Below are 26,209 nucleotides of genomic sequence, written 5' to 3'. Positions count from 1 at the left end.
CGCGGCTGTATTGCTTTTACGTGCATCTAGGTGTTATGTTTGCTGTGCAGAACCAACGAGGATGATCTTTCATGAAACTGTTATCAGGGTCTACCCATTCGGGAACTTTCTTAAGCAGGGAAACCTTGGAAAACCTCTTAAGCCTAGACCCCCAGCCTACGGTACATAGGAGTTAGGAAAGCCTATAGAAGAAAAAAAATAATTGTGGAAATAGATCTCTAAAGGAAAGATAGGTATCGATATATCTAACGCTTTGGCGAAGAGTGATTTGTGCCTCTAGCAAAAAAAAAAAAAAAAAAAAAAAAAAACATTTTACAATAAGTAACTTGAATTTTCGTTTTACAATCTTGTTCCTAGGACAATATCTTGCGGTGCTAAAACTCCCCCGGGTCTTGCATGTCCCCGACGTCCACATTTGTAGTCGGTCTTTTACGCGGCCCACTTTGTAGTCGGTCTGCTACGCGGCCCACAATGGGAAGAGTAGAAGGAACAGGGATACCCGATTTCACATGCAACATTCATTCCAACAGAATTAGCAATGACCAAAAGGGAAACTCTTCCTGTAAGAGAACTGGTTAGGTTGCACCGTCCAAGATTCTCCTTTTTGAAAGCAAAATCCTTATGGCTTCATGGATCCTTTTTGTTACGACGTACTTCAAGGAATATAGCCATTAACTAATGATATTGCCAAAAGCATCATCATATTTACTCTCGTTTGTGTACTCTTTTTGACTTTGCATCCACACTTGTGCTTGTAAGTCCAAAAGTTCTGACACATTTTCTATCACTGATTTGTTCTTCGTAGTTTAAAGGATTCATGCAACTTATAATAGATTTTGGATTCAAATCATCGAATAATGGAAAGTGTAGTTCATTTTATACAAAGACATAATCCATCATTTCCTTGAAAAGTCATATAATTTATCTATACTCAAAAACTTTTTATTCTAAATACATATATTTCTCCGCTTGATTGCTGTAATGTAAAAGTTATTAGCATTGAGGAATGCGGATTCACTTCTTTCATTTATTCTCTGATTCATACGGCGTTCATACATGCACATATATGGAAATGGATTTTTCAAACAAAATTCCCAAACGAACACGAACCATTAAATAACTACTAATTCTATGAATATTATTTTCTTTAATCATTCATTAATAAATTAAAAACTCTTAATTTCTAATTATAACACCTTTTCTTTTTAAAGTTCAACATGAATCAGTTTACCCTCGCGTTTGATGCGAGTCTCTTACAAAGCATATCTGTGTCGTCTATATCGATTCTAACTTTCGCGCCGACGTCAAATGTTTAGCGCGGGAAATTATCTTTGCGGCGTTAACCGTCACTCATGATTCACTGCCTCAACACATCCCTTCACACGTTTACACATCTAAGCGTGCACTTGAAATTATATATGAACATTCACTCGGAATCTCTTTTGATTATTCAGCGTCATTTGCGGGAAACATTTCATTCTTCTTGAAGGTCAGTTAGATCCTTTATAAATCTTGATGACATTAGCAATGCTAAAGTTCCATGTTCACCCAAACACAGGTGAGGCCTATCTCCACTATCTTCTTTGCAACACGCGATGGTAATAGTTAGTCACTATTTCTATAGTCTATGTCACTGATTAATTATTTCAATTTAAAGTTTTCTAACACTACACACACGGTTTATTGTTATGTTTTTCACGAGCGTTCATCTCTGTCACTCGCAACACCATTCCTCCCTATCTTCTAATCTTCATTAAATTTTTTCAAGTCGTTATGGGAAAATAACCCTTTTATTTTGTTCTATCCCGGGTATGCTAACAGATAAGCCCCAGGATTCGGAATTTGTAGGATAATGTATGGGCCAGTATATAGTGACTCCCATTTCTTTATAGTTTTCTTTATTAAGGATGATTTGGTATGTCTTTTGACTAGTACCTTCTCTCCGACATGGTATGTCTGTACCCTCTTGATTAATTTGTCATATTGTTGTTTTCTCTGATCAGCCTTTTTCGTCATATTTATGATGGCTTGTCTTATTTTTTCTTCCCAAGGCATCTCAGTTTCCTGAGTTTTGGGCATATGGTCAGTCCAGAAGTTTTCCTCTTTTGCTTCGAACATCAGTTCACGAGGTGTATATCCAGTTGAGGAGTGGGGCATGTTATTGTATATCTGCTCAAACTCTTCCACATAATTTGCCCACGCAGTCTGCTTATTATGGCAATACGTCCTCATAAATCGATTGAATTCTCTAAAAATTCTCTCAACCAAATTGCCTTGTGGGTGGTAAAATGATGTTAGTATGTGTTTCACACCGACTTGAGACAAAGTCTGTTTCCATCGGAGTCCCGTGAATATTTTAGCATTGTCTGTTATGATCGCCTTAGGTGTACCAACATGTGGAAGATAATCCCTTATCAATCTTAATACAATTACTTTGGCTGTAGCCGCCTTTATCGGGTATAGCTTTACGTATTTCGTACACACATCGAGAAATGCCAACACATATTTAACACCACCTCTTGAAGTAGGTAACGGTCCACACAGATCGCACGAAATTAATTCTTTTGGTTCTTGGAATAATATAGAGCATAATGGGTGCTTAGTCCCTTTTGAATCCGGCTTTGTTTTTTGACAGATTATGCATCTCTTTAAGAACTCATGCACTCTGCGCTTTATGTTGGGAAAATAACAGTACCCACTTATCTTGTCTGCACATTTTGTCGCACCGAAATGTCCCCAGGTTAAATGAGTGAACCATACAAGTTTCTCTATTTGCGCCTCAGGTATACAAACACACCAACGGACTTTGTTTGGCCTTCCACAGCGGAAAAATAATACGCCATTTACCAGCTTGTAATAATTTGCCATCTGATCCGAAGGTTGCTGTTGTAACCTTTGAATGACACTTCCCCATTGAGCATCTCTTTTCTGTAACTGTGCCATATGCGCACACAAATTGACGTAGTACGTCTTAAATGGATTTTCCTGCAGCAGCAATACAGGGAATTCTGAGTTACTGTTTACTTCAATCTCTTTAGTCAAACCCTGCGGTGACCTTGATAGAGCGTCAGCAATAATGTTTTGCTGTCCTGAGACATGCACGATCTTAAACTGGTATTGTTGCAGAGCGAGAGTCCATCTAGCCAGTCTGGGGTGTAACAGTTTACACGTTTGTAAAAACGTTAATGATTGATGATCGCAATATACGATAGTCTTTGACCCATATAGATAATAATGAAATTTTTTAAATCCCCAGACGACCGCAAGAGCCTCTAATTCTGTCGTCGTGTAAGTTCGTTCACAGTTGGACAAAACACGACTAGCAAACGCAATAGGACAGAAGGTGAGTTGTCCATTTATCTTGCGTACTTGGAAAAGGCACGCTCCAAGACCCACATTCGACGAATCTGTTGACAAGTAAAATTCTTCTTGCATGTCCGGATGGTACAAAAGCGCTGCATTTACTAATTGCTTCTTTATCTCTTCGAATGCTTCTTGACACTCTAATGTCCAGAGCCAGGGCACATCCTTCTTCAGCAAACTATTTAGAGCTGCTGCATTCATGGCCTGATTTGTTATAAATCTTCTAAAAAGTGAGGCAAGACCCATAAACCCTTTTAATTGCCTCCTATTTCTGGGTGTTGGAAACTTACTAATCGCAATTAGCTTCTCCTTGGTTGGTAAAATTCCCTTTGCGTCAATTATATGCCCCAGGAACTTGATTCTGTTTACTGCAAAATGGGATTTCTGTAGGTTAGCAGTTATTCCCATGGTTTTGAACACGTCCAACACCCGGCTCAGTAAGGTAATATGCTCCTCCCAAGTCTTCGATGCAATAAGCAAATCATCAACAAACACTGTTATCCTGGTTCTTAGTTCTGGGCCTAGTGCATAATCTAGAGCTGCTATAAAGATTCCAGCACTAATGTTGAGTCCGAAAGGAACTACAGTAAATTGGTAACTTCTTCCGGAATAAATGAAAGCCGTATATTTCCATGATAACTCATCCAGCTTGACTTGCCAATAAGAACTCCGCAAATCAATGCTCGTCAAATATTGGACATCCTGGAACCGTTGTATAAGTTCGTCTATGTTTTCCGGATGTGTTCTCACTGGAATTATAATTTTATTTATTTCTCTGGCGTCGAGTACCAGTCTCACAGTCCCATTTGCTTTTGGCACGACCAACAATGGGGAGCAGTATGGGCTTGTAGAGGGTTCGATCAAACCCCATTTCAACATGCGATCTATTTCTTTCTGAACTTGAGCCTTTAACCTCCAGGGAACAGGATAGAAAGTTCTACAATACGTTTCGTGCGTCTTAACGTAGAGATGGCATATGTATCCCTTAATAACTCCTGGCCTTTCATCAAACACGTTTTTATACGCTAATAATAATTCTTTTAGCTGCTTCTTCTGATCTTCAGTAATGCAGTCGGATTCATTTAACTTCTCGTACACTAATTGACCGAAATCTCCTTTGACTTGGAACTCACTAATTACATGTTGTTTAGAATTTTGTGCCGTCCTGATTACTTGCACACTGATCTCACAATTATATTTTCTCGTAAGCCTTTCTTTTTTCAACAACTCCAACTCAATTTCTTGTTTATTAACATTCAACCAAATTTTTCCTGTTTTAAAATCTATTCTGCATCCGTATTGACGTAGGCTGTCGACTCCGATAATGCAGTCTACCACCAAATTTTTCACAACAAGGAATGTGCTTAATATTGCTACATTTCTGACTTCTACACTAAGTAGTGACTGCACTTTTACATTAGCCGATCTAGCCCCAACGGCGCCTATTATTCTGCAATTTTCAACTGGAAAAATGGTACTCGTCTTATATTTCTGATCTTGTTGAATAGTGCCTCCGAAATAACATTTGCGGTTGCAGCTGTGTCTAAAACCGCCACTATAGGTAGAGTCTCCAAAATGGCTTGCACTTCGGCTACTGCCACCTGTTCCTTATCCTCATCCTGTGGTTCTAAGTCCTCGGTCAGTTCATCTGCCAGTAATCGTCCATCATTATACGTTAGCATGGGTACACATATCCTGTTGCCCCTCAACCAATTGTTGACCGCTCCTCCGGGGCACGAGTGGGTCCTTACAAGTTTGTTGGATTTTGATTTGCCTGCTGGTTGACATCATCCGTCACTTCGGTAATTACCGGTTGATTCGTAGATGTCCGTCCCCACTGATGTTGGTTATTTGAGTTCATTCCCCCCGGTTGATTCCACTTTCTATTACTGTTATTATTCCAGGCTTGGGGTCTGAAATTCCTTTCGTTCCCCCACACGGGATTGTATCTTTTCCCATTCCTGTTGTTCCTTGGATAGCCCCCCGCAAGACTACTGCCGGTATTACTATTGAGATTTTGAGGGGTTTCTCCGCTATTTACGATTTCTGTCCATTCCCTTGCCTACCGTTGGGCGGAGGTTCTATCTCCCTATATTGGAATCTGTTATTACGGGCTTTCTGGATGTTCTCTTCAATAATATCTATATGGTCTAACGTTGTGAGGAACGACTCCAAGTCTTTATCATTGCCGTAAATCAATTTATTCCGGATGCTAATTGGTAGTCTTGCCTTAAGTATGTTTATTATGTCTGGCAAGGGCATAGGTCTGTCCCAGTATCTAGTTTTATTTATATATTTTTCAAAATACTTCCTAAGGCTTCCTTTTGAAAAGGAGAAAGGCTCTGGGTAGAGCACCTCCTGCCTTAGGCGTTCCTGTACCCCTTCTGACCAGAACTTTGCTAAAAACGCCTTCTCAAAATCGTCATATGTCGAGCAAACAGAAGTCATGTCCGAGGCCCAAATCGCCCCCGAACCTTGTATATATCCTGTAACGAAACTGATCTTCTGCCACTCCGACCAATTTCTGGGTAGCACTCCTCGGAAACTTCGAATAAAAACAATTGGATGGACCCCCCTTTTGTCAGTGTTAAAAATCTGGAATTGCCGATGCTTTATCATTTTTTCTTCGGCATGGCAAAGGCTTTCGTAATCTCCGTTAGATAAGACTTCACGCGAACAACTAGCTCGTGGCAATTTAATGTTTGAGTCACTTACATGAGTCGGTATCGTATGCGAATGTGCAGTAACTGGCTCTATAGTCGCTGCCAACTTCTGCTGCTGGCCTGTATTCATTTGTTCTGAGCCTTGTTGTGAAACGCTCATCGACTCTTCTATCGTTTGTTTCCAATGCTCTAAATCAGCACCTAACTGCTGTCGCACTTCCTCAAGTCCTTTCGCAAACAAACTCTCTTTCTGTTTACCAGATAAACTCTGGAATGCTGCTTTAACATTTTGCTCAACGTTTTCACACATTAGCCTTTTGTTTTCTAATGTGATTTCGGATAATTTACCCGTTAATACATTAATTTGGTGGTCTATAACGTCTTGACGTTCTGTCAGATGTTCAACACTTTCCTTTAGGTTCGTCTGCGTACGTGCCAATTCAGGAAGTTGCGCAATTGCACATGACATGGCATCTTGCTTTTGTACTAATTGCGGAACCATTTCCACCTGTTCCCGTACGTTATCTATCTTAATAGCCACATACTCCTTCATTTCTACACGTACGCGGTGAGTAGATTCCTCACATTGAGCTTTCACCAATTCTATTTGTGCAGTTAATTTTCGTTCCGTCTCTTCGGCCTGATCTTTAAGTTCCTTTGTCTTCGCCTCTATCCGCTGCTCTAATTCGGAAAAACTGTCTTGTAACTGCTGCTTAATCTCAGTTTTCAAATTTTCCTGCCCTTCCGTAACTGAGGCTAATTTCGCGTTCAAATCATTTTGCCCTTCAGTAACTGAGGCTAATTTCGCGTTAATGTCGGTTTTCAGATTTTCCTGCCCTTCAGTAACTGAGGCTAATTTTGTATTCATATTATTCATGCTCTCGGTTATCATCTGCATCTGTCTCATGATAATGACCAATGGATCTAACCCATGTTGCATACTTGCCGTTTCATCTCCAGGCGTGTCTACAGGGCGTTCTCTTGCGCTATCTGTAGCAATCGGTTCTACAACACTTCTTACTACATCATTATTATCAGTGCTAACAGCTGAAGGCTGTTGCGTGCTGCTCTGCTCTGCTTGACTCATCTTAAACATTGCCCTAGTTAAAACCATATAAATGTTCCACCGTCAATATATATATATATATATATATATATCTCCCTTCTACTGTCACTATACGTAGCTCCGTTCACACAAGAGTACTTCTGTGGCTAGTTTTTTACTGTACTTATACAAATAAATACAACTGGGGCAGGTCAATCAAACTACATCTAGCATGAACACAATTAATCATTGCTCGAATATCCAATAATACTAAATAGAAAAGCGTATACTTCATCTATACCAGCAAGCTTTAATAATAAAATCATACATTTGACCTTTTCTCTGCGCCCAGCGTGTTGTCTTATGTTCTTATTTGTAGATCCACTTAATTTGACTGCGAGTATTTCTTCTCTTTTCCAAGCGTCAGTTAAGTTGGCTCGTCATAGTTCACATGAAACAGAGAACAAAATTATTTTAACAACGTCCAAAAACGTGTCCTGTCACGGATTGGCCATTATAATGGATTATACTGTAAATGATGAAAGTATGTGAATGCAGCTTGCCGCTAACTTGGAGTAATGTTTTGTCTGTAAAGACGTGTATTTGTTGCCTTTATGATTCCTTCACTCTCACACATAAATCTGTACCGTAAAGTAAGGGCCTCCTGTTTTGTCTTTAGGCTGATCCGTGATAAGACAGGCAAACAATTATACTAATGGAGGATTCTGAGTATTTTCTCTAATTTCATTCACTATCTCTCTCTCTTTTCTCTGTACGATTTTAAATATAATATTTCATTACGTGAAATCAGCCCAGTAGAATCTCTGGTGGAGCCCTTCGTCTTAACATTCAGCGGCTGGCTTGCTATAAAAGATCTTTATATCTATTATTATTGTTAAGCGCTGAATTCAGTTGGGAAAATCGATCGTTTGAACAATTCGTTCATTTTACGACAGATTTTGAATTTCAGATGTCTCCGAAGCCTTTTTGGACGATTTCAAAAAATCTCGGTGATTGCAGGCTCTCTTCGTCACAACTGAAACTTCCCCACTAATTACAGGGCCAAGACAATCATCAATGATTCAGACAGAGAACTCATTCGTCATTCACTCTAGAATAAAAGGGTCACAAACCTTATTTCTGAGGAAAATTGTATATTCAATCCATCTCCATTACATATTCCGTTTTCTGTTGATTCCAAGTCTTACTTAATTTGCATTTACAGTTTTTCTCTCTCTTCAAATAACCCGCTAGTGGCACAAATGTTCATAGCTCGCTTTAGCAAGAAGAAGAGCAAATATGTCTCTTTTAGCAACCCGACAATCTTCCAACAGATACTTCCGAAGCTGTCCAAGTTATCCGTCTCTAACAACCATGGAGAATACATATATGTATGTCTGTTCTTCCAAAGAATAAACGTACTAGAAAAATACCTTGGCGTCGACGAGCTGTCGGCGCATATATTACTAGAAAATCCGATCAGATGCTTTTCAAAAGCGAATAAATGTGGATGATTTGATTGACCATTATTAATTATTGCGTGGTAGAGGGTAATTTTCCGTGGGGAGATTACATTCTGACTAGGAAGTGTAGTTAATATTAGTAATGTCTATAATATTGTAATAAGATATAAACAGTAATATGTGTAACAAGAGAATATTTCCACTCTGAATCAAGAGGTCCCTTCATGTTGTTGCGATACTGAACATGAAAAGGCACTTGGATTTAAAATCTAAAATTAATCTAGATTAACATTTCAGGGGTCTGTATTCGTACCACAGCAGTCAAATACGTAAACGTTCGTCTTTAAGCCGTATCAAATCCCAGCTAGAGGATGAGGATTCACTGTGCATGATATTCACAAGATGTGGAACTTCCACCCAAGTAGAAATCTAAACTTCATGTAAAGATGCAGTACCGTATCTGCAGTGATTAATGCCTCCTTAATTAGAAACAACATGTTTAAAAAAGTTAATATTTTGATCAAGTGGAAAAAAGTAAAATAGTAGGAATATAATTTTTTGTTAACTTTTGGACGTTATTACACAGTAGAATATGTTGTGAAATGTGCCTACTTCCATTCACTAGCTGCGTTTTAACTGTTGTGGTCAGGGCGGGCGCGGTCCTAAATACCCGCACGGCGGAGGTACACCTCCAGCTGATTGGCTGCACGTGACATTGGCGGATGCAGCTAAATGTTCGTGGTAGGAGTGACCTCTCTTCCTGATTTACACCCGCTCTGTGCTTTGGTACGATGTACACGAAGGCCACCTGCCGGTCGCGCTGCAAATGGCGGAGCCGGAACGTCGTATTGCCGTAGGGGCTGAGCTGGCAACCAACCCGACGGCAGTGTGTTGCAGTGTGGCGTCGGCGCTTGACGGCTTTTGCGACACTTCAATTCTGTTGCTTTTTTCTGCGGATTTTTGCAGTCTGTGTGTTATGATTCTTTTGAAAGTTGACCCTAAGACTGAACGCAAAATAATAGATCTATATGAGCCGGAACTTTTTTTATCATGTATTGGAATTATCCTAATTTTAGCTTGCTTCCATTAATAAGGGATTCTTTTTAGGAAAGAAGATTGAGTTTAACGTTCCGTCAACATCGAGGTCATTAGAGACAGAGCAAGAGCGCGGACTGTGTAAGAAACGGGGAAAGGAAACTGGCCTCGCCCATTCAAAGGAACCATTCCGGCTTTTGCCTGGAGCGATTTTGGAAAATGACGGAAAACCAAAAATTGAATAGCCGAACGCGGGTTTGAACCTTGGTCCTCCCGAATGTAAGCCCAGCGTGCTAACCACTGCCCCCCCCCCCTAGCTCGATACCCCTTTTAGTTTTAAGGTTATGTTGAATATGAGATTTAATGTGTCTGAGATGCCTTGTGATCGGACTAATTTGTCTACCAATGCCGTCATTCCCTGGAGCAGTATTTCTTCTACGTAGTATAACAGAAGCAGTCTCAGATTATTTAAGTTCACGAAGTAGTGAATGCTTGTCGGTGGTAGTCGGATTTTGGACTAGCACAGGTAAATCCCTTGGTATTTTCCTTAGGTTTTGCGGAATTTCGGCGCTTGTGCATGACGTCTATTTTTTTCTGGCACATTTCGGAACAATTCTGCTTTCTCTTGATCGCCTGTGTTGACGGTTTTCCTCTGTAAAGACCAATTCTTCACTAACAATGTTTCCTGTAGTTCATTTGATTTTTTTTAAGAAAAGAAAGAGAGTATGTGTCTCTAGTCGTTGTCACTCCCTCACCCATCTGTTGGGTCTAAATTTGCTAATTTCTCTGCTTATTATGTCACTGTATCAGTTTCACGCTGTCTTCGTGTGTTTGTTAGTTCACACTTTCATCGTATGTAGCTTTTCCTTTTCTCTTTAATTTTGTTTACTGTGTGCGTCGGAAATCTTTATCTGTTTCTATTACTTTTTCTTAGACACACATTTTCCAGTGGAATATTGTATCGCTTGCTCAACTTCTTGATTACAAATCATCAGTTCATCTGCAGTTGTGGTAATTAGGTTTTCGAGTGCAGATTTTTCAACGTTCACAGTTCGTGAGTCTAGGATAGTATAATTTTTTTCCAGTTCTGTCTGGGCTTACAGCTGCAATGAAATTAGTGACACGTGAGCACTGCCCTTAACGAATAGTTTCATGTATATTTTGCGACTCAGAACATGAAGAAGAAAATTTGTGGAAATTTGTGGTAAGGTCTTATGGGACCAAACAGCTGAGGTCAACGGTCCCTAAGCTTACACACGACTTAATCTAATTTAAACTAACTTATGGGAAGGACAACGCACACACCCATGTCCGAGGGAAGACTCGAACCTCCGACGGAGGGAGCAGCGGGGACCGTGACAAGGCGCCATAGACCGAGCGGCTAGCCCGTGCGGCTATGAAGAAGAATTAAGATTTAAAGCTTGAAATATACTTATGTTGATTAATACCTTACAGATGTGTGTTCGTTACACAATAGTCTAATGTGTTCACAACCACATTTAATAGTGAGTCCTATTATGGACATGCCTGAGGATTGATCTTCAAACTGCGGCCAGAATCAAATATTTGTGCAGCCCATGCTCCATTCAGTAAAAAAGAGTAATATTTCAAGACGTGCTTAATTTTAATTGAAGTTGGTTCTTTCAGTCATCAGCTGAGTAAAGTTGGCCGCTTACCGAAGGGTAGCACAGCTCCTGCGAGGTTAGTAGGTGTGAGAGACGGAATGTTTTGTTGTTTCTCTTCCACTGCTTCGAATACTGACAACTCAAGGGTGTGTGCGAACGTACCAAGCAGTTTCTATAAGTTTTTACGTGGAAGTAACATGGATTCGTGAATGTACGTTATAGAGACGATAATCTTGATTTGTGCTTCATATTTGTCATGTGGTTTATGAAATTAAATTAAGGATATTGTAACATAATTCAGTGAGTAGAACAAACGGATGGTAACCATTTGCGATCGTGTCTCATATTGCGTGAGATATTTAAATACAGTACAGTTACCGTTATTATACAATTAATCGTCCGCTCACATAGGTGACATAACAACTCTTTGTCAGTGTCACAGTTTTGGGCTCGCTGAGGGTGGCATCAATAAGAAACAGAGAAAAACCGACATGAATAGTTCCGAATGGTGCCGACTTTTATCGATCAGTAGCAAGGGGCCCGTGGCCAACTTATCGAGTCATTTGTGTAGCTAGTCTGTTGTGAGCTCATAAGACACTAATTTATGTTGGCTAAAAAAAATAAAAAAAAGATCTGTACATATGCAGCCAAGATGTCAGTAACGCCTCTTGAGTAAAGAAGTTTCACGACAACTGTGATAGAGAATGAAAATTCACCGCGTGCTACATTCATAAGACGTGAATCCACAGGCACCTAGAAATCGAAAGTCCTCTTCGTATAGAGGTGTAGTACAATGTCTTTAGCGACTACTGCATCCCATATTCTCATTAACATCTTTATTTAGATAGTGAGAATATTCTGGTCTAATGGGTAAGGCTGCTAGTAAAAATGTGAAGTAGTAGATGTTTAACGCATTTACCATTTCCAGAACAGGAAACAAAACTGTATTCTCCTATGAGTTCAGTCCACGATCAGTGTACCGTGATTACGCGATAAACGCTATTACTTTCATCTTACATCTTTGTATCAGGTTTTAGTCTACTGCCGCGGAAGAGCACATCTGTGTGCATTTCTTGTTTCAGCATAAGGTACACAGGGTTGTCCTACAACGATACCAAGTCCCAATAAACAAATGCAGTGAGTCATGTGAGTATTGTACGTGTAGCCTGGCGCTTACCAATCGCATGAGCTAACAAGTATAGATCTTATAGTCCACGTGGATGTATAACATGTGAAGAATGTTACATCGATGCACTACTTTAAATCTTGCTACTGAAACCTGTAAAATTATTATTTATTACTGAAGGTCTTACTGTTTAGTATATTTTTAATTATTTTATTATTTTGGTTAAACTTGAGACCACTTTTTATTTTACTTCACACCGATACGCAGCTGTCTGGAGGCAAATTTCTACAGTCAACCCCTTTGCGATGCTTGAGGTAAGAAGCTTTTAATCTTCTTTCTATGAGAAACAAACATTTTGAAAAGAAAAGAACAACGTCACATGGTTGTTGTTCTGTATGTTCATACTGAAACCTGAACACGACTACTGCTTGAGAGGTCAATTGATTTTTTCTACTTCAACAAACGAAAGTCGCGCAGCAAAACTTTTTGTTCCTTTGTTATTATCGACTAACCTTATGAGTGTGCAGCAAGGGGCCAGACATGATTTGTGCTAGTTTTATCGGAATAGTTTCTCGTTCAACGACGTCGGGGGAAGAATAATCACTTACGAAGAGGACGGCTCGTTAAATATGAAACACGAGGTGGTAATAAATTCAGCGCTGGTTGTTCCAAGGCTGCTGTAGCACGAGGCCATTAGCGTAACAAGAATAATTCACGAATCGTGACTACTGTTTCAATTCGTACGACCAGAATTTCTAGACAGAAATTTGTTAGACGTGTAGCGAACAGTGAATCGGCGTCCTCTGGATCGTTACGGAACCTATGAATTGCCCTCAGTATTCTGGTAGAGCACGATATTTCTAGATAGATTTCTGTATTTTGAAAGTTCCAGTTTCTATAAACAACCAAACTAAAGTGCATATTTGGTTAAAGACATTAAGAAATTTGTTACTTTGGAAATATGTGGAATTGAATTTATCTAAGACGGTAATACATATAGCGATGAAATTTTAAATTTGTATATAAGATATGCCTAAAGAGTGATTATTGCTGTAAAGATCTGCTTAATTTACAATCTGATAAATACACATTTGGAATAAAGGATACTCCGTGTAAAAATAACCTTCAGAAGTGAGCAAAAGATAGTAACTGGGTATACTCGAAGAATGTAAATAGCGATACTGTTCACAGAAAAATACAAAGTCGCTTCACCCGAATTCGAACATGCAGTGACGACAATCACTGACCAATGATGAAAAGTCAGGAAAGATAGCAAAATATTCTTGCATAATGCATTTCTCGAGTCGATAATTACAATCTATCTGGGAAGGAAGCATTTGGAAATGAGAACATGGAGGATCCGTCGCGCAAATCCTGAAAGACCACGAGCTAAATATGTTTGTGCCGAGGACTTTAGAGGACAGAAGGGACTGGCTACGGTACGAATATCTCCCCACAGCTCAGAAAGAATAATATCGAATCCCAAAAATAAGAAAAAATACTATTCTTAAGAGCAGGTCGTACATCTAGGTTGTCTGCTCGGAAGCTCACTGACCATTTTAGCTTTGAAACGGAAGATATAGCGTTATATGCACTACTCCCACTTAGGAATTTACTTCACCTAAGAAAATCATGAAAATTATTGTAATTTACACCGTTGCACAGATTAAACACTTTCAGCTATTGAGAAACGCTGAAGATTGTCGGGTCAGAAAAGTCCACTTTACATGGTGTAGTAACTCCTTAAGCTATACATTGAATATTCGAAAGAAGTGGTCCTTACTGTAGCACCTCTACATAGCAAGCCTTAGCCTTTGAAGTATCCCATAAGGAAGACAGATATTGTTATCATGGATTAGATGTTAGCGTCTTTGACTGCATACTTTACCATCAGCCACAGATAGTTCAGGGCATGCACCTTCCCCGATTTAGGCGAAAGAATCGTCGGTGCTGTAAGGAGGCTGACTAAAATGAACCTCACTTCTTTAAAGTCACAAAATGTGTAGCTCTATGAACTGTACAAGAATTTTTCGAAAAAAAAAAAAAAGAACTGATGGTCACCACCACATCCCTAAAAGCTTGCTATTCTCTCGTTTGGTCTCTGATCTCCAAACAGTACAGCCCAGGAGGAGGATATCAAGAAAAGGACAAAACTTTTGTGTTGTGGTCTTCAGTTCGAAGACTGGTTCTATATAGCACTCCACGCAAGTTCACAATGTGCAAATCGCTTCATCTCAGCGAAACTTCTATGACGTACATCCGTTTGTACTGTATTTGCTCGCTATAGTCAAGTCTTGGTTTCCTTTTACTGTTACTTCCCCCCCCCCCCCTCCCACCGACGCGACATTTCCATCCTCTATACCTCAGGATGAGCCAAATCAACAGATTTCTCCTTTTACTGAGGTTGTTCCATAAATTTCTTTTTTCCATAATTTGATTCAGTACTGGTTGCTGAGCTATGCCAAACTCTAATTATCCTGCCTTACTTCCATTTAATCTTCAGCATTCTTCTGTAGTACCAAATTTCAAATGCTTCTATTCTCTTCTTCTCCAAACTATTTGTCGTCCATTTCATTTCCAACAAATCTATACTCCAAGGAAATACCTTCAGAAATTATTTCCTTACACATAAGTTATTGCTAGACGTTTACAAATATCTCTTATTCAGAAATACTTCTCTAGTTATTGCAGATCAGCATTTTACATCCTATCTCCTTCACCCATTATTAAGTATTTTTGTGTCTAAATAATAAAAGTTATATACCACTTTGAGTGCCTCATATCATAGTTTAATGCCCTCAGCGCAAGCTGAATTAAACTATTATTCATTACTCTTGTTTTTCTCTTGTAGGTTTCTACCTTCCAACTCCTTTTCAATACACTATCCACTCTGTTCAACTGGTCTTCCACATTCTTTACCGTTTCTTATGTGACAGACAAACATGAAAGGTCTGATTTATTCTCCCTGTACTACTTTTCTCTTTCCAAATTTCTTTTTAGTATCTATCAATGAACAGACTACATAATATCGAGAATAGACTACAGCCCAGTCTCTCTGCCTTCCTACCTTTTTTCTCTTTTCCTCCCAACCTGGTTTCTGTATAACGCTTTGTTCCCTGTATTTTAACCCTTGTATGTTCTTGCATTTTTCCAGAACCTAAACTCATATTCCATAAGATCGATGTCTACCAAGTTTTCCACCGTTCTGCAAATAATTCGTACCAGTATTTTGCAGCCATGACTTCAAAAAACTGTAAAAACTGCTAGTTTGCCAAAATGCATACCTATTGGCGTTACCTTCTTTGGAATAAGAATTATTACAATTATTACAATGTTCTTGAAGCCTGATGGTATATTGTCTGTCTCACGTATCTTGCAAATCAGGTGGAACAGTTTTGTCACTACTGGCTCTCCCAATGTTCTGAATAATTTCTCCTATTCCAGGATCCTTCGTTCGACATAACGTCTTTCAGTGCTGTGTCAAATTCTTTTGTTAGAACGATGTCCTGCGCCTCATCTTCATTTACTTTCTCTTCCATTTCTATATAATGTTGTTGTTGTGGTCTTCAGTCCAAAGACTGGTTTGATGCAGCTCTCCATGCTACTCTATCCTGTGCAAGCTTCTTCATCCCCCAGTACCTTCTGCAACCTACATCCATTTGAATCTGCTTAGTGTATTCATCTCTTGATCTCCCTCTACGATTTTTACCCTCTACGCTGCCCTCCAATACTAAATTCGTGATCCCTTGGTGCCTCAGAACATGTCCTACCAACCGATCCCTTCTTCTACTCAACAATTGTGTTCAATACCTCCCCATTAGTTATGTGATCTACCCATCTAATCCTCAGCATTCTTCTGTAGCACCACATTTCGAAAGCTTCTATTCTCTTCTTGTCCAACCGAGCGAGGTGGCGCAGTGGTTAGCACACTGGACTCGCATTCGGGAGGACGAGGGTGAATCCCGCGTCCGGCCATCCTGATTTAGGCTTCAGGCAAATGCCGGGATGGTTCCTTAGGAAGGGCACGACCGATTTCCTTCCCCATCCTTCCCTAATCCGAGCTTGTGCTCCGTCTCTAATGACCTCGTTGTCGACGGGACGTTAAACAGTAATCTCCTCCTCTCCTCTTGTCCAAACTATTTATCGTCCATGCTTCACTTCCATACACGGCTACTCTCCATACAAATACTTTCAGAAACGAGTTCTCGACTCTTAAAACTATACTCGATGTTAACAAATTTCTCTTCTGCAGAAACGTTTTCCTTGCCATTGCCAATCTACATTTTGTATCCTCTCTACTTCGACTATCATGAGTTATTTTGTTCCCCAAATAGCAAAACTCATTTACTACTTTAAGTGTCTCATTTCCTAATCTGATTTCCTCAGCATCACCCGACTTAATTCGGCTACATTCCGTTATCCTCGTTTTGCTTTTGTTGATGTTCATTTTATATCCTCCTTTCAAGACAATGTCCATTCCATTCAACTACTCTTCCAACTTCTTTGCTGTCTCTGACAAAATTACAATGTCATCGGCGAACCTCAAAGTTTTTTTTTTCTTTTCCATGGATTTTAATACCTACTCCGAATATTTCTTTTGTTTCCTTTATTGTTTGCTCAATATACAAACTGAATAACATCGGGGATAGGCTACAACCCTGTCTCACTCCCTTCCCAAACACTGCTTCCCTTTCATGCCTCTCCACTCTTATAACTGCCATCTGGTTTCTGTACAAATTGTAAATAGCCTTTCGCTCCCCGTATTTTAAACCTACCACCTTCAGAATTTGAAAGAGAGTATTCCAGTCAACATTGTCCAAAGCTTTCTCTAAGTGTAAAAATGCTAGAAACGTGTGTTTGCCTTTCTTTAATATATCTTCTAAAATAAGTCGTAGGGTCAGTATTGCCTCACGTGTTCCAATATTTCTACAGAATCCAAACTGATCTTCCCCGAGGTCGGCTTTTACCAGTTTTTCCATTCGTTTGTAAAGAATTCGCGTTAGTATTTTGCAGCCGTAGCTTATTAAGCTGATAGTTCGGTAATTTTCACTTCTGTCAACACCTGCTTTCTTTGGGATTGGAATTATTATATTCCTCTTGAAGTCTGAGGGTATTTCGCCTGCCTCATACATCTTGCTCACCAGATGGTATCGTTTTGTCAGGGCTGGCTCACCCAAGGCTGGCTAGTGGGATGTTGTCTACTCCCGGCGCCTTATTTCGACTTAGGTATTTCAGTGCTCTTTCAATCTCTGCAGGCAGTATCATATTTTCCATTTCATCTTCATCTACATCCGGCCGGCCGAAGTGGTCGTGCGGTTAAAGGCGCTGCAGTCTGGAACCGCGAGACCGCTACGGTCGCAGGTTCGAATCCTGCCTCGGGCATGGATGTTTGTGATGTCCTTAGGTTAGTTAGGTTTAACTAGTTCTAAGTTCTAGGGGACTAATGACCTCAGCAGTTGAGTCCCATAGTGCTCAGAGCCATTTGAACCATCTACATCCTCTTCCATTTCCGTAATTTGTCCTCAAGTACATCGCCCTTGTATAGACACTCTACATAATATAAGACTCATTTCCCTTGAACAGCCACACTATATGTATATTCTCTCCAACTTTCAGTTTTCCTTTCTTTACTTAGTACGAGGGTCGTCCAGTAAGTAATACATCACATTTTCTTTCTTAATAGCAGTTTGGTTTCTTTCAGGATTCCGATACACCGTATTATTCTCCACTCTTTGGCTACAAAACTCTGTTTATCGACATAAACTCAGTTCAATGCGACGACCTTGTGTGACCTTACTGGGAGGGTCTGTACGCTCGCATGGTACCACTCTAATGGTCAACGTCTTGCTGCATCATTAACCTCCTCACCACCCACGCACTGTCCCCCGCGAGTGCGTCTTTCATTGGACCAAACAGATGGAAGGCGGAAGGTGCGAGATCTGGGCTGTAGGCTGGATGAGGGAGAACAGTCCGATGAAGTTCTGTGAGCTGCTCTCGGATGCAAAGACTTGTGTGAGGCCTTGCGTTGTCATGGAGAAGGAGAAATTCGTTTGCATTTTTGTGGTGTCTAACACGCTGAAGTAGTTTCTTCAATTTCCTGAAGGAAGCACGATACACTTCAGAGCTGACCGTTGCACCATCAGAGAGGACATAAAATAGAATAACCCCTTCAGAGTCCCACACTATCGCCATGACTTTATGGGATTGCCGTTTTGTTTCCGATTCGAATTGGTGGACGCATATTTCATCGCCTGTGACAATGGTGGACAGAAAATTGTCACGATCAGGCCTCGTAACTGGCATGCAATTCATCACAGATGGTCCTTTGTAGCTCTTAATGCTCTTCTATTACTCGGTGAGGAACCCAGCGGGTACACGGTTTTGAGCATTCCAACTGGAGTCAGCACTACCAACAGAGACGTCCGGTTGAGCAGCGAGTTGTTTGATTGTGATCCGTCTATCACCTCGAATGAGAGTGTCCGCACGTTCCAGTGTTGCAGGAGTCACAGCTGTGTGCGGCCGACCGGCACGTGGGAGATCGGACAAGTTTGGGCGACCTTGTTGTGATGATGACAGAGTCCTCGTCCTACGATCATCATGCTTTTTTTCACTGCCAGGTCTTCGTAGGCATTCGGTAAATGCCAATGACTTGCGATGCTCTGGTTTTCCACCAAAAAGAACTCGATGACAGCTTGCTGCTTGTAACGCAACTCCGTTACAGACGCCATTTTATAGACTACGTACAGCGCCGCCACCTATCGGACCTTCATGAAACTATAGGAGTTGAAATGGAAATATTTCACCATGTCCCGGAACAAATTTCGCATTTTTTTCAACTGAAATTGGCCGAGAAATAAATGTGTTGCATTATTTATTGAACGGTCCTCGTATTACTTTTCCATCTGATTTCTTGATACTCATATACAGACGGCATCTAGCTTTACCCTGGCCATGAACGCTCCTAAGGTTTGAATTTATCCTGTAATCATACCTGCTTAGCCATATGTAATTTTTTACAGTCACTTTCCTTACACGTCTGTATTCCCTTACGTACGCTTTATCTTCTGCATTTTATGTATATCTTCCGTTAATTAAATTCAATATTTCGTATTTATTGAAGAACTTCAGTATTCCAGCTCTCGGAGGTATCCATTTATCTTTTATGATAGTCCTTTCCCATCTTTAGCCATCACTGCCTAATGTCCCCGTTTCAAACTTTCATCAAAATCCGATTATTTCTGTTTTATTTTCCAGGCCCCATGCACTTAATTTCCTACGTTTCGTCAATTTCTTTAATCTTAATCCTTAATAAATTGTTATCAGAGTCTACATCTATCCCTGGAAATGTTTTGCATTTTAAAATCTGATTTCGAAATCTCTGTATTATCATTACATGATCAGTCTAAAACCTTCCGGTAGTTCTAGTTCTTTTCTACGCCCACAGCTTTCTTTTATGAATCTTAAACCAAATATTAGCAACGATTAAATCACGTTCTGTGGAAGATTCTACCGGTTGGCTTCCGCTCTCATTCCGTTCTCCGGGTCAATATTCTCCTTTCCTGGTCTTCCTTTTCCTACCATTCACTTCTCGCATTATATTTAAATTTCGTCGGTCAGAACTAGCTGAATAAATCCATTCATCTCGTCGTAAATTCTGTCAACCTGTTCATCATCAGCGGGAGCTAGTGGAATTAGACTAAACCTCCACAAATCGGATCGTCAAGAATTAGAAATTAGAATACTGTAGCGAAGCTGGAGACCGTGCAAAGGGAGATTATTTAGTTGTGAAGCCAGAATTAGTCCAAACTGAAGGAGTTAAATAGAAAAGAAAGTAAATATTACTGGGCAGATATTTGTAAACATGTACTAACAGAATCAGTTAATAGTATAACAGATACTGGCAGAGTGAAAGACAGTGGCCAACGAGCAGGTGTCTCATGACAAGAAGTGGAGAATAGGCGGCAAACTGAGGCAGGTCTGACAGCGGAGTACACAGTGCTAGTGCAGGAACAGGTGCTTCGCATCTCACTGTTCTGCATAGATGGTTGAACATGGGTCTCTGCAGCAGAGGACTCCTACGTGTTCGTTCCCCTATCAGTTAGAATTGCAGTTGACACATGATCATCGAAAATGGACGTTGGGTCAACGGAAACATGTCGTCATATGAGATGAATCACGATTCTTGTTAAACTACATCGATGATCGTCTCTTGATCTGCCCCTAGCCAGGCGAACGGCTGATCGATTCATGAACCGCGCCATTGACAAAAGGCAATGCACGTAGTATTTTTCTATGAGTGACGTTCACCTTGGCTTCCACGGGCCGTGTGGTAGTAATCGGCGACACTATGAGAGCTATCTCTTCCTTGACAAAGATGATAACGCCAGAATCACACTGCAGTGGTTCGGAGAGCTGCACAATGAACCCATGATGAGGTCTTGGCCACCAAATTCACCTGATCTGGACCAAACGAAACACTTCAGGGCTGCTATTGGATGCTAACGCCACGCCCACAAACCACCGGCCCCTAATTTTCTGGAACTGGGTGCCCTATGAGTGTACGTGGGTTGCAGTATACATCCAGAAAACCACCAAGGACTTGTCAAATCCATGTTATGCAAAATCACTGCTGTATTGCATGGAAAAAGTAGATCAAAACACTACTAATTTTCTAGTAGTGCTCTTGCTCGTGTTCAATAGTGCATGTCCATTTTTTTAAACGTGATGCCAAAAGTTCTGCCTTATGTTATATAGTTCCACGACACTTTGGTGGCTACATACTGAGTTTTGGTGTACTTTGTTCCGGGATATCACTGTTAAGGACTTTTTCCCATAAGTTAACAGTAATGAAGTTTACTTCATTTAAGTGCCTCCGTACAGTTTGGGAAACCTCTATCTGAATCAATGTAATGCTTAATCATATAAAAGATACCTTTCCTTAGAAAGTGTTTGGAACATAAATTTGAAAAATGAAATGACTTTCAGGTTACACATTTCTAGCCACGTTAACGGAGGGATTTATAAAAACACCGACTAGTTTTAAGATAACTATTATTTTTGTAATAAGTGTATATAAAAGTAAAACGCATCTACACCTTTGTTTGTAAACCTCTAACTTCCTTGACATATCAAAATTAGAAAATCCCAATGTTAAACTATGTATAATACTTCAACGAGTATATCCTGTGATTTTGAACTAATTCTGGCTAGTAGAAGTCGAGAAAAGTAATTTATTATTAAAAACTACAACTTACGGAAAACAGCCATTAAAGTTGTCAATGCATCCCAGCTCCATGTGATGGATCGTCTGAATCCTCTTCTACTTCATCTTGGAAATTTTTTCTTGCTCGCCTGTGCTGCCTTGCCCTCGTTACAAGGTCTCTAACAGCTCTGTATGATGCCTTACATCTTTCTCATCTGAATTAAACATTTATTTCACTGCCAAACGACCAGTAGTTTGTAGAAGTCTTTTCAGGACTTCACATCTTACACCATTTCCTTTCCAGAACGTTGCCATTGCGTTAAAGACTACAAAAAACAGTGCATTAATTGACGCATAGTCTAGGGAATTCTGGGCCAAATTAAATTGGTTATAGACTCTTTAGGATTCTGGGTGTGGCCAAGTGGACATTTCTTCGATGTTGTTGTTGTTGTGGTCTTCAGTCCTGAAACTGGTTTGATGCAGCTCTCCATGCTAATCTATCCTGTGCAAGCTTCTTCATCTCCCAGTACCTACTGCAATCTACATCCTTCTGAATCTGCTTAGTGTATTGATCTCTTGGTCTCCCTCTACGATTTTTACCCTCCACGCTGCCCTCCAATGCTAAATTTGTGATCCCTTGATGCCTCAAAACATGTCCTACCAACCGATCCCTTCTTCTAGTCAAGTTGTGCCACAAACTTCTCTTCTCCCCAATCCTGTTCAATACCTCCTCATTAGCTACGTGATCTACCCACCTTATCTTCAGCATTCTTCTGTAGCACCACATTTCATTTCTTCGATAATCGGACATTAATCGGACATCTGACAAATCTCTTAAGGCTTCTCTCAAGACCTCCACCATGGCAAATGGTATAGTTTATTTGAGAATAAATTTCTCGACATTTTGCTGTGCTCTGTTGTATTTGCTCCGTGAATCACTTCCTGGAGGGCATAGGCCATGAATTAGTTTGTCATCTGCTGAGAGGTGAAGCAAAACACTAGTAACATTTTGCCTGATGACCATGCCATAGTAATTTTGAATTTTATCTATAACAGATTCTGTATGTCTGCTCATACCATGTGATCCTCTGCCATATTCCAATTTCTTTCCCTAGTATTCACTTTTAAGTTGTCACAGCCCCGTACCCACTCGATTATGTACATGACCTATGCACTGCAGTTTAGTTGTAATTGCTTTTTCTCCTTATGACTTTCCTTCCTTAGTTGCTTTGAAAGCTTTTGAATCTCCATTTCCTCTGAGCACTATGTGACTTAACATCAGAGGTCATCAGTCCCCTAGAACTTAGAACTACTTAAATGTAACTAACCTAAGGACATCACACACATCCATGCCCGAGGCAGAATTCGAACCTGCGACCGTAGCAGTCATACGGTTCCGGACTGAAGCGCCTAGAACCGCTCTGCCACAGTGGCCGGCCCTAGATAATTGACTTCGGAGGCAGGTCACTAAAACGTCTAATTTCAGTCTGAGAACAGCCAAATTTATATGGTCTAACACACATTTTTTTTATTGGAATGAATGATTAAACCAGAAATAATGCAACAATACTTATATATTATATGTGATTGCAAAGGGGAAATTCCATAGGTAAAAAAAAAATTAAAATTTAAAAATTTCAACCTGTCGGGAGCCCCTTACGTTGTTTACTGTGTTTGTATAGCGGACCTTGGAAAGAAACTCTTGGCTGTCTTGTGGCACTCGAAAATAACGATATGGAGATGCGGCCCAGAGTGCAATGATCTCTTCCTATCCCAAGGGCTGCAGAAGGGTAGAAGGATGGGGAAGAGGGGCATCGGCGAGCGAGCAGCCACTTCGGAACGCTTCGGAGCGATATTTGCGCTGGCGCAGCCGAGGAATGCTATGAAAACAACACAACGCCGCCAGCCGCCATCCGCCTGCCAATAAGGCCCGTGGACCTGGAGACGGTGCACACCACCCCCTCCTCCTCCCCATCCGCTCTCCCCTTCACCGTCGAGGTCTCTTTTATTGGAAAAGTGGGAGCCCGCAAAGCCCGCATTCCTAGCGCGGAATTTCCCCGACGACATTGAGGGCTCCGTCTTATTCTGCCGCTGCTCAGATTAGTTCCTCCGCCGCATAGTGCTCCAATAAAGGTAAGGGCATCCAAAAACAAATAACACTGCTGAATCCTTCTTACGTCAATGTTCAGTGAGATGCTCACAATTTTCTACTTTTTGTGGCACAGCATGTCGCGACTTGCTCCTTTAGAGGGTCGCCTTGCGCTCGAGCCTATCAACCAGTGAGGTGAATTATATGCGGATTGTATTTGCGAATCGGAGGAATGCTTGTTTGTCTCATATACCGACCAGCTTCAGTGTGACTTTAGGTTTACCACCCCCTCCTTTTCAAATGCGGAGCTGATTAACCTCTGAAGCATCAGGAACGTAAACTTGAAAGAACATACAGGGTGTGGACAACACACCAACAACACGTTACCACGCCTAATACGGAAAACCATTTGCGTTCATTACTGCTTCCAGTCGTCTCGGAATGGATTAAAACACGTCCGTTACGGTTCTCAACGAAATATGATACCATTTTTCCTGAAAAATAGTGACAAGTTCAGGTAAAGATGATGGAGGTGGTAAGCGACCATCCAGTCTTCTCTCAAAATTATGTCTCAAAGGTTCAATAATACTGAGGTATGGTGACCGTAGTGGTCAGGGCACATGGGACAATATATCTTAGTGCCCACAAAATCAGGCAAGGATGGACTTTGCAAGGTGTATAAACAGGCGCCCTGTCGACTTGGTACACTGCGTATGGTTGGGGAACAAACATTCCGCGATGGGAAGGACGTTGTTGCAAAAATTGTCACGTAGTCAAAGACGGTTCGTATGGCTCTGAGCACTATGGGGACACAACTATGCCCGAGGCAGGACTCAACCTGCGACCGTAGCAGCAGCGCGGTTCCGTACTGAAGCGCCTAGAACCGCTCGGCCACCACGACCGGCGTCACGTAGTCCATGGCACTTGCTGAGTAACCATTCTGCCACAAGTTATCAGTCTTCTGACTGGTCTGATGCGGTCCACCACGAATTCCCTTCCTGTGCCAACCACCTCATCCCAAGAGTAACACTCGTAACCGACGACCCCAATCATTTGCTGGATGTGGTCCCATCTCTGTCTTCCTCTGCACTTTTTATCCTCTACAGCTCCCTCTAGCACAGTGGAAGTCATTCCCTTACGTCTTAACAGATGTCCTACCATCCGCCCCTTTTTCTTGTCAGTATTTTGCATATATGAGTTTCCGTGCCGGTACTCCGGAGAACCTCTCATTCCTTACTTTAAATGTAAACCTACTTTTCAACTTATTTGAGAATTTTCGGTTTTTTTAGAGCCCTTGTTTCACTGTCACAAAATGCTATGCTCCAAACGTACATTTTCAGAAATTTCTTTCCCAAAGTGCCTATGTTTGGTAGTAGTAGACTTCTCTTGAATGCTCCTTTTGCCAGTGGTAGTCTGCTTTCTGTGTCTTCCTTGCTACATCCGTCATGGGTTATTTTGCAGCTTTGGTAGAAGAATTTCTTAACTTCATCTACTTTTTGATCATCAACCCTGGTGACAAGTTTCTCGCTGATTTCATTTCTGCTACTTCTAATTACTTTTGTCTTTCTGCGATTTAGGCTCAGTCTATATCCTGTACTCATATGATTGTTCATTCCATTCAGCAGATCCTGTAATTCTTCTTCGTTTTCACTGAAGATACCGATGTCATCAGCGAATCTTATCATTGATATCCTTTCACAGTGAATTTAATTCCGCTCTTGAACCTTTCTTTTATTTGGTTCTTTTATTTACAGATTGAACACTACAGGTGAAAGACTTTATCCCTGTCTTACACCGTTTTTAATCTGAGCACAATGTTCTTGGTCTTCCACGCTTATCGTTCTCTCTTGGCTCTTCGACGTGTTGTACTTTACTCATTTTTCACTGAAGCTTATCCCTATTTTTAAGAAAATTTCGACCGTCTTGCACCTTTCGACATTTTCGAACCTTTTTCCAGGTCGACAAATCCTATGAACTGGCCTTATTTTTCTTTAGTCTTGTCTCAATTATTAACTTTAACGTCAGAACTGCCTGTCTGGTGCTTTTACATTACCTAAAGCCAGGCTGATCATCTAACAGATCTTCAATTCTCTTTTCCTTTCTTCTGTACATATAATTGTTGTCAGCAAATTTGATGCATGAGCTATTAAGCTGATAGCGCGCTAATTCGCGCATTTTTCGGATACTGTGTTCTTTAGAATTGTGTGAATGATGTTCTACTAGATGCCCTATTTCCTCTCTATCGACTCCTGTTACTTCTTCTATCAGATCATAAAACAAATCGTCCCCATCGTAGAGGCTCTCAATGTATTCTTTCCACCTATCGACGCTCTCCTCGCCATTTAACAGCGGAATTCCCTTTGACTCTTAATGTTACCGCTCTTGCTTTTGATTTCACCAAAGTTTTTTGACTTTTCTGTATGCTGTGTCAGTCATTTTCTTCAGATTTCTTCACATTTCTCATGCACCTATTTTACCTTAGCTGCCTGCACTTCCTGTTTATTACGTTTCTAAGTGACTTGTATTTCTGTATTTCTCAATGTTCCTGAATATTATTGTACTTCCTTCTTTCGTCGATCGGCTGAAGTATTTTTTCTG

This window comes from Schistocerca serialis, chromosome 5 (assembly GCF_023864345.2).
Source record: "Schistocerca serialis cubense isolate TAMUIC-IGC-003099 chromosome 5, iqSchSeri2.2, whole genome shotgun sequence".
Lineage (NCBI taxonomy): Eukaryota > Metazoa > Arthropoda > Insecta > Orthoptera > Acrididae > Schistocerca > Schistocerca serialis.
The sequence above is the reverse complement of the archived record's forward strand: the minus strand, read 5'-3'. Positions refer to the sequence as shown.